Here is a 16,351-nt window from a genome sequence, read left to right on the forward strand (position 1 = left end):
CATGCTGCTGATAAAGACACACATGAGACTGGGCAATTTACAAAAGAAAGAAGTTTAATTGGACTTACAGTTCCACATGGCTGGAGATGCCTCACAATCATGGCGGAAGGCAAAGGAGGAGCAAGTTACATGGATGCTGGCAGGCAAAGGAGAGAGCTTGTGCAGAGGAACACCTCTTTATAAAACCATCAGATCTCATGAGACTTATTCGCTATCACAAGAACAGCACAGGAAAGTCCCCCCACCCCCACCATGATTCAATTACCTCCCACCAGGTCCCTCCCACAACACGCGGGAGTTCAAGATGAGATTTGGGTGGGGACACAACAGAACCATATCGGGGTGAATATGAGAGTTGGGGTAGGCTGATGGCACTTCCTAGTGCTGCTATTGTCCCCTCTCTTCTCTCCTCCAAAGAGCAGAACAGCAGGAGCAAATCAGATTGGGTTGGCTCCCAGGATGTGCTATAAGTTTGTGCTCAGAGATGAAGCCCATTTCTGGTCATGTTTCTCATCTATGTGGTAGGTTCATCCAGAGCCGGCCTCCTCAGAGTAGGCCAAGCCACCTCACCCCTGTCTTCTTTTCTGCATGGGGAGATGGGGGGTGAGCAAGGCAGATATAAAGGGGGACTTTATTTCCCATTCCAACTTCTCCTATACACACACCTCCCTCAGGGATCCATATGGAAGAGAAATTATACATGCAAGACAGAAACAGGCCTCTCAATTGCATCAAACCTCACTTTCTATCTACTCCGATGGTTGCAGGGTATTTTTTAACCTTCAGAGAATAATTTCCGCTTAAAACTTTTTTTTTTTTTTTTTTGGCAGAGACTTGCTCTGTCACCCAGGCTAGAATGCAGTGGTACAATCACAGTTCATTGCAGGCTCAAACTCCTGGGTTCAAGCAAACCTCCTGCTTCAGGTTCCTGAGTAGCCAGGACCACAGGTGTGCACCACCATGCTTGGTAAATTATTTATTTATTTAATTATTTGGAGAGATGGGGTCTCGCTATGTTTCCTAGGCCAATCTCCAACTCCTGGCCTCAAGCAATCCTCCCACCTCAGCCTCCCAAAGCAACGCGATTAGAGGCGTGAGCCACTGCACCCAGCCACAGCCTAAAAACTTCTGATCTGAAATATGTTAGGCATTTTGAGAATATGGATGCAATGACTGCAGAATAATCTTGACTTCAGGATTAAGAGGCACGGAAATACCAATTTCTGATGTGTTTTTGCTCAACTTCTCATGGAAGTCTCCATGAAACTAGAAAAAGACACAAAGTGACACCGGTCCTAGAAGCTGAAGATAGTCATCCATTTGAACAAATCTGGGGAAACGTACACTCACCATGGCTCCAGTGAAGCGGATGGAGAAATACAGCTGGTGGTCTCTGCAGGCACTACTAGAAAGCACCTGACAGGAAAGGGTAGGAAGAGGCAGCATGTGCTGCCTGCTCCAAGCTGGGAGGAGACCCAGGTCTGCAAAATCCAGGCACCCAGACAACCAGCTCCTGACTATGTGTGCTTGGATTACTAGGAAGTCTGGCATCTTGTCCCGCTTCCCTTTTATCCATTTCCTCGCCCTTCCTGGTGCCTCTGTTTTGATCTTGAGTTGCAGGAACAACCCCAGCATATTACATGGGGAGAAGTTTCAGCACCTGCAAGTAATGCAGTGAGTGGGAGCCACAGGCGGCTCCCTCCACAGGCTCCAGTTTCTTCCTTTTCTTTTTTTGGAGACAGGGTCTCTCTCTGTTGCCCAGGCTGGAGTGCAGTGACACAATCATAGCTGACTGCAGCTTCCAATTCCAAGGCTAAGGCAATTCTCCTGCCTCAGCCTCCTAAGTAGCTGGGACTACAGGCACAAAACACCATGCCTGATTCATTTTTTAATTTTTTCGTAGAGAGACCGGGCGCGGTGGCTCACACCTGTAATCCCAACACTTTGGGAGGCAGAGGTGGGTGGATCACCTGAGGTCAGGACTTTGAGACCAGCCTGGCCAACATGGTGAAACCCTGTCTCTACTAAAAATACAAAAATTAGCTGGGTGTGGTGGCAGGTGGCTGTAATCCTAGCTACTCGGGAGGCTGAGGCAGAAGAATCACTCGAACCCCAGAGGCAGAGGTTGCAGTGAACTGAGATCGCACCATTGCACTCCAGCCTGGGCAACAGTGAGACTCCCTCTCAAAAAAAAAAAAGGATTGAAAACTAAGGCTAGGTACAGTAGCTCACCCCTATAATCCCAGCACTTTGGGAGGCTGAGGCAGGAGAATTGCTTCAGCCCAGGAGTTCGAGACCAGCCTGGACAACCTAGCAAAACCCTGTCTCTATAAGAAATACAAAAATTAGCTGGGCATGGTGGCATGTGCCGATAGTCACAGGTACTCAGCTGAGGTGGGAGCCTCAGGCTCCAGTTTCCTTCTTTTTTTGGAGACAAGGTCTCTCTCTGTTGCCCAGGCCGGAGGGCAGTGGCACAATCATAGCTCACTGCAGTTTCCAGTTCCGAGGCTAAGGCAATTCTCCTGCCTCAACCTCCTGAATAGCTGAGACTACAGGCACACACCACCATGCCTGATTCATTTTTTAATTTTTTTGTAGAGAGGCTGGGTGTGGTGGTTCATGCCTGTAATCTTAACACTTTGGGAGGCGGAGGCGGGTGGATCACCTGAGGTCAGGAGTTTGAGACCAGCCTGGCCAACATGGTGAAACCTCGTCTCTACTAAAAATACAAAAATTAGCTGGGTGTTGGCAGGTGCCTGTAATCCCAGCTACTCGGGAGGCTGAGGCAGAAGAATCACTTGAATCCGGGAGGTGGAGGCTGCAGTGAGCCGAGATTGTGCCATTGCACTCCAGCCTGGGCATCAGGGCAAGACTCCCTCTCAAAAAAAAAAAAAAAGAGGATTGAAAACTAAGGCCAGGTGCAGTAGCTCACGCCTATAATCCCAGCACTTTGGGAGGCTGAGAATTGCATGAGCTCAGGAGTTTGAGAACAGCCTGGGCAACCTAGCAAAACCCTATCTCTACAAGAAATACAAAAATCTAGCAAAACCCTGTCTCTACAAGAAATACAAAAATTAGCTGGGCACGGTGGCACGTACCTATAGTCACAGGTACTCAGAAAGCTGAGGTGAGAGAATCACCTGAGCCCACGGAAGTCAAGGCTACAGTGAGCCAAGATTGTGCCGTTACACTCTAGCCTGGACAACAGAGTGAAACTCTGTCTCAAAAAAATAAATAAATAAAAATGAAAACTAGCGGGAAAATGTAAGGTTTAATCCAGCAGAGAAGGGAAGCACTGCCCTTTAATGTACAAAAACAAAATTAACTCCTCCAAATTATTCACTATCAGAGAGAGAAGAAAGGTTAAGAAACACCTGCTTTGTGTTAGATATGGCCAATGAAAGCCTTCCACAAACAAGAGTTTGTCCACAAATAGACATACGAAGACGAAAAGACAAGAGGCTGAAACAAGAGTGGAAGGAGGCTGAGAGTCTTGGCTACCTGTAATTTCAGCACTTTGGGAGATCGAGGTGAGAGGTTGGGAGTTTGAGACCAGCCTGGACAACACAGCAAGACCCCATCTCTACAAAACAAATAAAAAATTAGCTGGGTGTGGTGGTGAGTGCCTGTAGTCCCAGCTACTTGGGAGGCTGAGGCAAGAGGATTGCTTGAGTCCAGGACTTAGAGACTGCACTGAGCTATGATCACACCACTGCACTGCAGTCAGTGTCTCAATAAGATGAAACAAACAAACAAACAAAAAAATAGAGCCTGGCTTCAGTGAGGAGAACAAACAAGAACAATGAAAATGCACCAGCAAAGTCAAAGCCTACCTGGGATGCGTTAGCAGGGAACTGCAACTTCTAACTCATGTCAATAAATATTTACCCAAACCCATGACGTGGCAGCCATTGTGCTCGGCCTTGGGGATACTGCAGTGAACAGGGGGCACGTGGGCACTGCCCTCTAGGAAATTAGAGTTCAGCTGGGAGCAGAGACAACCAAGGACTCACAAGGGTGTGAGTGTTAAAAAGAGGAAAGTGCTGCAGAAGGAAAATGCAGGGAAATTGGATATTGTCTGGGACACTGGTCTCCATGATGTGAGCAAAGTAAGAGATGCTCATAAGCATCTAACACAGTGTGGGCAGAGATATCGGAGGCTTCATTCATTCATATAGCTGCTGCTTCTTTTTTTTTTTTTTTTTTTTTTGAGACAGAGTCTTGCTCAGTCACCCAGGCTGGAGTGCAGTGGCATGATCTTGGCTCACTGCAACCTCCGCCTCCCAGGTTCAAGCGATTCCCCTGCCTCAACCTCCCAAGTAGCTGGGAGTACAGGTGTGTGCCACCACACCCGGCTAATTTTTGTATTTTAGTAGAGACTGGGTTTCACCCTGTTGGCCAGGTGGGACTTGAACTCTTGAGCTCAAGTGATCCACCCGCCTCAGCCTCCCAAAATGCTGGGATTATAGGCATGAGCCACCACACCCAGCCCATATCTCTTCTTAATCATCCTTTTCAATTTGTTTTTTGGGTATGCGTTATAAGGGCCGCCACGTATGAGTAGAGCAGCGCCTGCATGTGACATGATAAAGAAATAACAGCGAAGGGGTAGAAATAACAGGGAAGGGGTAGGACACAGGACTTGGGAAGGGAAGAAAGAGAAGCCATTGTGTAATGGAAAAGTTGAAATCTGCATGATATGAACTTTTTACTTATACACTTAGACTTCGTATACTCCTCTGTTATGTTACTTAAAATAGCATATTAGTATATTAATTTTATAGAGGGAAATAAAAGTGCATTTCGGAAAATGTAATTTCCTTCCTTTTCCTCCCCCCCTCCCTGCCTTCCCTCCTTGTCTGCCTCCCCTTCTTCCTCCTTCCCTTTCCTTCCTTTCTTCTCTGCCTCCCTCCTTCCTTTCCTCCCTTCCTTCCTTCTCTGCCTTTTTTCCTCCCTTCCTTCCTTCCTCCTTCCTTTTTTCCTTCCTTCCTTCTCTTTCTCGCTGTGTTGCCCAGGCTGGAGTGCAGTGCTGTGCCATGATTATGGCCCTCTGTAGCCGCCTCAACCTTCTGGGCCCAAGCAATCCTCCCACTTCAGCCTCCCAAGTAGCTAGAACTACAGGTGCACACCACCATGCCCAGCTACTTTTATTTTTTTGTAGAGACAGGGTCTATGTTGCTCAGGCTGCTCTAGAACTTCCAGGTTTAAGCAATCCTCCTGCCTTGGCCTCCCAAAGTGCTAGGATTATCGGTGTGAGCCACCATGCCCAGCCAGAAAATATGATATCATATTACCGTGGGGGGGGGGGGCGGCGGCAGGAGGAGAACAATTCCAAAAGCATAATAAATAGCAACAGCCACAGCACAGATAATCACATCAATAACCTACAGCCCCAACCTAGTCTAGACAGGGAAAATAAAAAAGAAGTAAAATGATGAGAGAGAAAGATAACATATGAAACACAGAAATTAGAAACTTGAACTTTACAAGAGAGAAAGACAAAAGGATCCGAGAATACTACAAGGTATAGTAATGAGACATTTTTTTCTGAGCTAAGAAAGGGAAGACTTTCATGTGCTATCAATCAATAGCAGATCAAATAAGCAAATATTAATAACATCACTCACTGTGATGAACTATAGGGCAGGCACATTGTTAAGCTATTTTACTTCTTATGATAGCAATGAAAAGTAGGATTTATTTATTTATTTAGAGATGAAATTTCACTCTTGTTGCCCAGTCTGGAGTGCAGTGGCACCATCTTGGCTCACTGCAACCCCTGCCTCCCAGGTTCAAGCGATTCTCCTGCCTCAGCCTCCTGAGTAGCTGGGATTACAGGCATGCGCCACCATGCCCGGCTATTTTTTGTGTTTTTAGTAGAGATGGGGTTTCACCCGTTGGTCGGGCTGGTCTCGAACTCCTGACCTCAGGTGAGCCACCTGCCTCGGTCTCCCAAAGTGCTGGGATTACAGGCGTGAGCACCCGCGCCAAGCCTATTATTATTTTTTTTTTTTGAGATGCAGTCTCACTCTGTCACCCAAGATAGAGTGCAGTGGTGCAATCTTGGCTCACTGCAACCTCTGCCTCCCAAGTTGAAGTGATTCTTCTGCCTCAGCGTCCTGAGTAGCTGGGACTAGAGGCTCGCACCACCACTCCTGGATATACTTTTTTTTTTTGTATGTTTAGTAGAGACGGGGTTTCACCATGTTGGTCAGGCTGGTCTTGAACTCCTGACCACAAATTATCCTCCTGCCTCAGTCTCCCAAAGTGCTGGGATTTCAGGCGTGAGCCCCCTCGCCCGGCCAAAGGGAGGCATTAAGTGATGTCCCGGTTTTAATAAGGCATAAGGGAGGTTCAGATATTAGGTGACCTCTATAAGATTATGCCACTAATTGTAATAAAATTCAGATTTGAACCCTGATTTACCTTCTGTCTAAAACATTCTTTTCTTTCCATTATGCCATGTTGTCTTTCAAGATGAGAATTTCAGCAGTACAACTGCAATTACTAGATTATTAGCCATACACACAGAAAATAAGAGGTAATATACAGAATGCTGTAGTAAAAAAAGACTACCTCTTAAAACATTCATGAAACATTTATAAAAACAGGATTATATGGTAGATCACAAAAAAATCAACTAATTTTTCAAAGCTGAAATAAGCAGACCTCATTCTCCTACTCAAACTCAAAGAAACTAGGATTTAATATTAATAGTATACATTCAAGCAGAGAGCCCTAGATCACTCTGAAATGGAAAACACCCTCCTGATCAATGAAGAATACAAAATGCAAGATATCTTTTAAAGAAAATGATAGTGAAAAAATTACATAACTGAAATATGGAGGTATTCATCAAAGTTGTTCTCAGAGGTAAATTCATAGCATTAAAATAATTTCATTATTTTGGGCGGGATTTGGTGGCTCATGCCTGTAATCCCAGCACTTTGGGAGGCCAAGGTGGGAGGTTAATTTGAGGTCAGGAGTTCGAGACCAGCCAGGCCAACATGGTGAAACCTCGTTTCAACTAAAAAAATACAAAAATTAGCCAAACATGGTGTAATCCCAGTTACTTGGGGGGCTGAGACAGGAGAATCGCGTGAACCCGGGAGGTGGAGGCTGCAGTGAGCCAAGGTTGTGCCACTGCATTCCAGCCTGGGTGACAGAGCAAGACTCCACCACAATAAATAAATAAATAAATAAATAAATAAATAAATAAATAAATAAATATTTTATTTGGAAAGGAAAAAATAACACATTTTTTAAAACTTTAGAAAAGTTAGACTTAAAGGAAATGGGGTAATGATATAATTAGGGTGATGGTAGAATTAGTTATTTGGGAAATTCACAAATAGATATGATATGCATTGTATCAAAAAAGAGAATTATTTGAGAAAACTATAAAATATATGAATGATTGACAAATCTAATCCAGAAACAAGAAAATATAATTACAACTGAGAAAAGCTATGCAGCCACAAATATAGAAGAGATAAAAATTCTGAAATACTGTACTTTGTATAACCAAAAGCTAATCCATTTTAAATTTTTTGTGAAACTAGTGACTTTATTTTAAAAAGATTCATTAGTATTGATTTAAGAAAATGCAGAAAAACAATGAAATCAGATTTCTAAAACTGATAAACTATTTTTTAAAAATACCTGAAAAGCTTCTCAAATTAGGAAAAATTATATCTGAGTTTTTTCCTGTTGTTGAGAAATAGACACTCCTCATGTTATATTAACTGTTCCAGGATGAAGAAAAAGTGGAAAAGTTAATATAACTCTCATACAAAAATACACAAAAGAAAACCAACCAACACATCTCACATGCAAAAACTCTAAAGCTGGAACTGGAAAATCTAATTTAAAATATGCTCCAAACATAGCTGACCATGGCCAAGTACAGATCATTCCAGAACTTGAGTACAATTTAATACTAGAAAAATCAATCCATATATGAAATCAAATCAATAGACACAATAAAAAGTGTGGTGATCTCTATGGAAGCTGCAAACAGTGCTGGGGAAAATACAAGATTCCTTCAGGACTTTTTAGAACAAAGACAAGAATAATCCTTTCTCGACAAAGTAAGAGTGATCTATCTCAAGGCAGAAGCATATTCTCCTACACCAGAGGAATTTCCATTAAAATAAGCAATGCCCCAGGGATGCTCGCTATCGCTTTTATTCAATGTTGTTCTCCGTGTTCTGGCCAATATTATGACTTGAGATACAAGTGAGAAAGACGACTAAAGGAATTCATGAGACAAGGTGATCACTATTCAGGGGATGGTATGATTGTCTATCCAGAAAAAAAGAAATGACTCCATTGTAATTCTGGGAATTTACTAACAGTGGCTGGGTCCTTGACAAACATTTAAAAAATCAATCGTTTCCTTGTGTGGCAGCAATAATCATTTAGAAAACAGAGCAAATGCGGAGTTAAGGGGCTGTGAGTATACAACTGCAAGAACTCCTGACCTGCTGTCCCGGCAAGTCGCCTCTGCAGTGGACACCGGCCAGGGCAGGCAGGTCTCTGGAGGGAAGGTAGAGAGAAGATACAGAGGATCTGCGCCTTCCCCAGGAAGCGCCCCGAGAAAGGGCCACACCTGTTTACTCCAGCAGGCTCTGGGGGGATTGGGGCTTGGGGGTGATGGTCTTGACCTCACTGACTACTGACCACCCAAAGAAAATCTACTCTATAGCCCGTGTCTCCTGCTCCTGGGTGAGATGTCCCCTAAAGAGAGGGGGCTTCCTCCTTGACCTCAGGAAGGAGGCACACTTGTTTCAGGTCAGGCGAACAAGAAAACCTCCGGGCTTCCCCTAACCTGTTGGTGTGCCTTTGCACTGACTTGGCAGAGAAGGCGGATGGAAATCTACAGCCAGGCAGAGAAATGACAACTCACTTCGGTCTCAGAAATGACAACTCACCCTGTCTCAGTGACCAGAGACAGGGTGACTCAATGAGTCTTTGAAGCACTTGGTTCCCACTGACTACAACTAAAGAAAGACGACATAGGTAAGAACTTAGAGGGTGGCCAGGTGCGGTGGCTCACGCCTGTAATCCCAGCACTTTGGGAGGCCAAGGCCAGGTACGGTGGCTCACGCCTGTAATCCCAGCACTTTGGGAGGCCAAGGCCAGGTACGGTGGCTCACGCCTGTAATCCCAGCACTTTGGGAGGCCAAGGCCAGGTACGGTGGCTCACACCTGTAATCCCAGCACTTTGGGAGGCCGAGGCAGGAGGATCACCTGAGGATAGGAGTTCAAGACCAGCTTGGCCAATATGGTGAAACCCAGTCTCTACTAAAAATACAAAAATTGGCCAGATGTGGTGGCGGGAGCCTGTAATCCCAGCTACTCAGGAGGCTGAGGCAGGCGAATCGCTTGAGCCTGGGAGGTGGGGTTTGCAGTGAGCCAAGATCTCACCACTGCACTCCAGCCTGGGTGACACAGCGAGACTCTGTCTCAAAAACAAACAAACAAACAAAAGGAATATGTGTTCCCAAAGAGTGGAATCAAAGTACACCAAAGACTCCCAGAAACTAAAAAGCATGATTTTCAAAATATGCAGATTCATAGACACTCTGAAATTACCGGCTGGTTATGTGTTAGGAACTGAGACAGTGGCCTGGAACCACTGCACAGAACAACCCAGAGTATATACCCAGTAATGGGAGTGCTGGGTTGAATGGCAGTTCTGTTTTTAGCTCTTTGAGGAATCACCGCACTGCCTTTCACAAGGGCTGAACTGATTTACACTCCCACCAACAGTATATGAGTGTTCCCTTTACTCCCCAACCTTACCAGCATGTGTCATTTTTTTTTAGATCTATGTAGCAACTTTGGTTTTCTTTTGCAACCTTTATCAAAGTTTATTTTTTTGATTTTATTTTTCCATAAGTTATTGGGGTACAGGTGGTGTTTGATTACATGAGTAAGCTTTTTAGAGATTTGTGAGATCATGGTGTACCCATCACCCGAGCAGTATATACTGCACCATATTTGTTGTCTTTTAACCCTCGCCCCCCTCCCACCCTTCCTCCCAGGTCCCCAAAGTCCATCATTCTTATGCCATTGCGTCCTCATAGCTTAGCTCTTACATACCAGGAAAACATACGATGTTTGGTTTTCCATTCCTGAGTTACTTCACTTAGAATAATAGTCTCTAATCTCATCTAGGTCATTGCAAATGCTGTTAATTCATTCCTTTTTATGGCTGAGTAGTATTCCATCGTATATATTGATATATATCACAGTTTCTTTATCCACTTATTGATTGATGGGCATTTGGGTCGGTGCCATGATTTTGCTATTGAGAATTGTGCTGCTATAAACACGCATGTGCAAGTATCTTTTTCGTATAATGACTTCTTTTCTTCTGGGTAGATACCCAGTAGTGGGACTGCTGGATCAAATGGTAGTTCTACTTTTAGTTCTTTGAGGAATCTCCACACTGTTTTCCATAGCGGCTATACTAGTTTACATTCCCACCCGCAGTGTAGTTATTTTTGACTTTTTCATAGTAGCCATTCTTACTGGTGTGAGATGATATCCCATTGTGGTTTTGATTTACATTTTTCTAACGGTCAGTGATACTGAGCTTTTTCTATATGCTCACTGGCTGCATGTATGTACATATATATATATGAATACTATGCAGCCATAAAAAAGAATGAGATCATGTCTTTTGCAGGAACATGAATGGAGCTGGAAGCTATTATCCTTAGCAAACTAATGCAGGAATAGAAAACGAAATACTGCATGTTCTTACTTATAAGTGGGAGCTAAATGATGAGAACACATGGATGCAAAGAGGGGAACAACAGATACTGGGGCCTACTTGAAGGTGAAGGAGGGACAGTACCCCAAATGACTATTGGGTACTAGGCTTAGTACATGGGTGACAAAATAATCTGCACGACAAACCCCTGTGATAGGAGTTTCCCTATTATAACAAACCCGCACATGTGCTCCGGAACCTAAAATAAAAATCAAACAAAACAAAACAAAACACACAGAGCTAGAGATTGGGAGGTAAAAGCTGAGAGACCTGGAGACTAAGATCCCTGAGGTCTAACCTGATGAGGACAGGAATTCTAAAGAAAGAACAAAAGAACAGATGGAAGAGAAATGCTGTTCATGATCGCTGACATCCACAGAGCATTTTTTATCTGCCAGGCATCACAGTACATGAGTTAACTCATTTAATCCTCACACCACACTAAGGAGGTAGATATTATTACTATTTCATGTCCTAAATCAGGAAGTCGAAATCAGAAGAGCTTATGCTCAATTTGCACGGGCCAGGCCTGGGGCTGGTTGGGGCAGGGTGAGGTGGGGGTTCTGAATTCAGCAGTCTAATTCCAGAGTCCATCATTTTAACCAAGCTGGTAAAGATTAACAGAGGCTGATTAAACAAATAATAGAAAAAGTAACCCCAATGCAAATAAAGACATATATAGCCAGGAAATTAAAACTTAGAAAAGTTAAACATAAATACGGTAATAGGGGTAATGACAGAATTAGGGGAATGGCAGAATTAGTTAACTGGGAAATACACAAATAGATATGGTAATCACCGTAGCAAAAACAGAGGATTCTTTGAGAAAACTATAAAACATATGAATAATTAACAAATCTAACCCAGAAAGATTCAAATAAAATTGCAATGGAGAAAAACTATGTAGCAACAAATACACAGGAGATAAAAATTATTAAATACTGTACTTTATATAACTGAAAGCAAATACATTTTAAAACTTTTGTGAAATGAGTAATTTTATTGAAAAATCACTAGTTTATGACATTTAGCACCAAGCTCAGCGTCTCACACCTGTAATACTAATGCTCTGGGGGGCCGAGGCGGGAGGATTACTTGAGGCTAGGAGTTTGAAACTGGCTTAGGCAACATAGTAAGACCTCATTTCCACAAAAAATAAAAAAATAAAAAAAAATTAGCCAGTCTTGGTGGCACACACCCATAGAGCCCACTACTCAGGAGGCTGAGGCAGGAGGATTCCTTGAGCTCAGCAGCTGAGGCTGCAGTGAGCTATGATCACACCACCGCAATCCAGCCTGGGCAACAGAGCAAGACCCTGTCTCAATTAAAAAAAAAAAAATGACATTTAGGACCCATATGAAGAAACCTATACAACTTCAGTGACATATTTTTAAAGCCTTTAAAAGAAAACATAAAAGAATACCATGTTTTCTGGTAGAAGGATTATACCTTCTACCAAGTATAATCTAACAATTTTTATTCTTCTTAAATTAATGGATATGTTTAATGCAATTTCAGGATAAATCCCTATGGAATTTTTTTGAAAATGTCCCAATGAATTGGTCATTTGGAAGAATGAGCAGGAAAGAAAACCTCTAAAAGTAATTAAGGACAGTAATGCTATATCTAGTAATAAAATCTATTATAAAACTACAATAAAAAAGTACTGATGAAGGCTAAGTAGGAGATAAACAAAACAGGGCAATTCAGAAATAAGCCCTAGTAAATAAAGATAATAAACAGAAATAATCGAATAGAAAAAAGGAGGCTTAGTTAACAAATGGTGCTGAAAAGACAGGTTAAGAATTTGAAAGGAAAAATCGATTTTATTCTTCACTTGGCATTTTACTCTAGAACATAAATTAGAGGATAAAAAATTAGAGAAATATATAGGTAAAATGAACAAAATCCTATCTAAACTTAAAATCAATAAAGGAATGACAAAAAAATAAAGATTCACAGACTTGCGAACATACTCTGCATGTTAAAAACATCAGGGACTAAATTAAATATTTAGCAATAATCTAGGAAAACTCTAAGCAATGAATATGGCAAAAGAATAGCATTCTTCAAATACGAAGAAATTCATTAAAAGATGAATACTAAAAGATAAAAACAGATAATCCACAAAAGACAAATACAAATATTAAACATGTAGAAAATGTTCAACTTCAATAATATGAAAATAAATGCAAATTAAAGCAATAGTGAGCTAGCATTTTCCACATCCCCAATATGCAATGTTATTTCATTTTTGTTGTTGTTTTGTTTTAAAAACAAGGTCTCACTCTGTCGCCTAGGCCGGAGTGCAGTGGTGTGATCATAGATCATTACAGCCTCAAATTTCTGGCCTCAAGCGCCCCTCCTGCCTCAGCCTCCCCAGTAGCTGGGATTACAAGCACATGCCACCAAGCCCAGCTGTTTTTAAAAAATTTTTGTGGAGATGGGATCTCACTATGTTGCCTAGACTGGTCTTGAACCCCTGGCCTGAAGTAATCCTCCCAGTTTGGCCTCCCAAAATGCTGGTATTACAAGCTTGAGCTGTGGAGCCTGGCCAGATTTTATTTTTAAGTGAAAATACTGAGAGTGCACAGTTTGCTGAGTCTTCTCACTAATACTGATGGTAACAGACATGGGTATGGACTTTCTGGATACTAATTTGGCAATGGTATTTAGATAAAAAGTTCCTTCTTAATGTTCTTTTTTTATTTTTTTTGATTCAGTAATTCCTTTTCTGGAATCTGTCCCAATGAGGTGTTCAGAAATTTGGACAAACATTTCTGCATCATGCTGTTTATCATAACATTATTTGTAACAGTGAAAAATGGAAAAGAATAAGGAATATAAATAGGAAATGAAAAATCAACCCACGGCCCAGAAATAACATACGTGTATTTTCTCTGCATTTTCTTCTAAGCAAATAAACAAAATAATTAAAATTATGTTTTCCAGTCCTTTTTACTTGATATTGTATTGTGAAGATTACAAGTTATTAAAACTCTTTACAATAATGAGTGTAAAAGGCTTATTGGGGAAAAGAAAAACCTCTTCATAATAAAATTAGTTGTATGACATCTTACAGAAAGCCATAGATTTCTCCATTGATCCCCTAATTTGGTGTGGTCTTATTGTTTCTGTATTGGCATGAAATATGTTTGTAATAGAACAGGAAGTTGTTTCTCTTTTTCATGCCTTCAAGGGTCTACATGAAAGCGTTCTTGAGGGGTAATGGTTCTGGCAAGCGAATACTGCAGCTGAATGCTGATAATTTCCTCTATGGAACACGTAGCATGGTTTTCTAAGTTGTGCAGAAGTTAAGATGTCACTTGGCACCAGCCCATATTATCCAGAATGTTATACAACCACCATCCGGATCATTTCACGCAAAATTAGAATTGTATAGAAAATTGCTCTTCTGGGGCCCCACCACTATATCACATATTGAATAATCAAGCCACGTTAAATACCTATATGTGCTACCAGTCTTACCAGATGAGACGTGGATGATCGTAAGTGCAATTGTTTCACCTTCAGAAATTAATTTGTTTGAGTAAAAAGTGGGAGTAAATATTTCTTAGTGGCTGCTGGGGGTTGCTAGAAGCTGCAACAAGCTGGAATCTTTTTTTTTTTTTTTTTTTTTTTTTTTTGAGACGGAGTCTTGCACTGTCGCCCAGGCTGAAGTGCAGTGGTGCCATCTCTCACTGCAATCTCCACCTCCCGAGTTCAAGAGATTCTCCTGCCTCAGCCTCCCAAGTAGCTGGGATTACAGGAGCCCACCACCGCATCCAGCTATTTTTTTGTGTTTTTAGTAGAGATGGGGTTTCACCATGTTGGTCAGGCTGATCTCGAACTCCTGACCTCAGGTGATCTGCCCGCCTCGGCCTCCCAAAGTGCTGGGATTACAGGCATAACCGACCACGCCCAGCCAACAAGCTAGAATCCTTAGGGAATACCCAAGAATGTCTGTCCACACCCTGGGCAGAGGGCCAAGGGGGCAGGACTTTGGAAGATGGTAAGCTCTGAACTGAAATAGTGGAGAAGAATAACTTCACAAAGCTCTCTATGAAAAATATTCCTTTGCCCCATATAGATCATAGACACTGGGGATGCTGAGTTGCAATGCAGTGCAAAAGGACAGTGATGTGCAAAAGAAGCCATGGTATTCTGCATTAAAAAAACAAAAGTCGCAAACGAAGAACGCTGTCTGGCTTTAAAACCCAGCTGTCAACAGGGGTAAGTGTAATCACTTTGACATGTTTCCATTTTGTTGAAGATTCAAGGTTTTAAACTTGGACTTAAACCTAAATGTTATGCTTCCTGGATTGTGAATATCCAATTTCATTTATATTTTTAAACTAAAACTTGAGAAATGGATTAAACAGTTGAAAACTTCTGGGATTCACAAGAGATGTACAGAATATATTCCTTTTAAATGGTCACTTTCAAAAACCTTTATCAAGGAAAATTAACAAACCACTCTTAGGAATGTCATTCCATCTATGGTCTTCAAAATCTTTCTCCATCTTTCCAAGATCTAGACCTCCTAAAAATAGGTCAGAGGGATTATTTTTTCCTGCCACTTACCTGGTCTTCATTAGCAATGGTATGACAGGGATGGTATATAAAGGAAATGCTCAAATGACAACAGTAGGGATGAAGATTTCTTCAATAACCCATGTCAAGAAAATATGGGCAGATTGAAGCAAACCCTGACAATCCCTAATACTTAGGAACTCCCAACCCTCATTCTTGCCTTGGCAAAAGTTTTCTGAAAAAAAAGCCAGTAAGTCCATACTTCAGGCTAAATTTAAAGGAAACTACTTGGAAATTACTTTGCTCTGAAATCTTGTTAGAAGCACAGTATTTCCAAAAAGAAATTGAACTATAATAGGTTTCAGAGCTTAGCTTTCAAGGTTGCAAATGACTGTCAATTGTGAACTCAGGGTACCCACAGCAAAAGACTCATGACAGCGGATATCCCTATTTCTGGTGAGTCCCTGCAGCATTCACTCAGTATTTTATAATCCCAGTCCTCCTGTAATTTCCCATAACTTAGTTATAGTGACCTCATTTATGATAAAACATTCAATTAACCACTTAGGTTGAAAAGAAACTGTGAAAAATTTCTGAGAGTTTCTGATGATGGGTAGAGGAAGCAACATTCTACCCTGCTTCTTTCCACTGCTGGCAGCTATGGAACATGCAGAGAACGGAGGGAACAGCTATTTGGGGATTCTGAGAAGTAAGTCGTAGTAGCAGGTGATTTGGAGAAGAAGACCTGAATTTAAAGTACCACCAAACCAGCAAAGAGTTTGCTACAGTTTTTCCTCGAGTACCCCCAGCTAGATGCAATGCTAAAGACCCCTGGCAGTGGGCATTGATGTGGATGGCGAGAGCTCCAGGAAGCCTCTAGTTCTGGCTTGAGGGGTAGGAAAAGGGTCTCTAACATTCAGAGAAAGTGAGGGAAATACTTCCTGCCTTTTCATTTCACCATTCCTTCATGCCTCAACCCATGGTAACCTGTAAGTGCTTACATGCGCTGAAGGAGAACCTTTCCTTCTAATCAGT

At 42.1% G+C, this 16,351-nt stretch overlaps 1 protein-coding gene and 1 long non-coding RNA gene across 7 annotated transcripts in view; both read right to left on the reverse strand.

The window, feature by feature from the left end:
- The window catches only part of CALN1 (calneuron 1), a 670,983-nt gene that overhangs the window by 262,538 nt on the left and 392,094 nt on the right, over positions 1-16,351 (reverse strand). The gene's annotated exons all lie outside the window — the stretch shown is intronic.
- LOC115830926 lies at positions 8,190-9,848 on the reverse strand. Its single transcript, XR_004026477.1, has 2 exons — positions 9,773-9,848; positions 8,190-8,677 (listed from the first exon to the last, which is right to left on the reverse strand). It is a non-coding gene; the product is annotated as an uncharacterized LOC115830926 (long non-coding RNA).

Source organism: Nomascus leucogenys, chromosome 17 (genome assembly GCF_006542625.1).
Source record: "Nomascus leucogenys isolate Asia chromosome 17, Asia_NLE_v1, whole genome shotgun sequence".
NCBI classification, from domain to species: Eukaryota; Metazoa; Chordata; class Mammalia; order Primates; family Hylobatidae; genus Nomascus; species Nomascus leucogenys.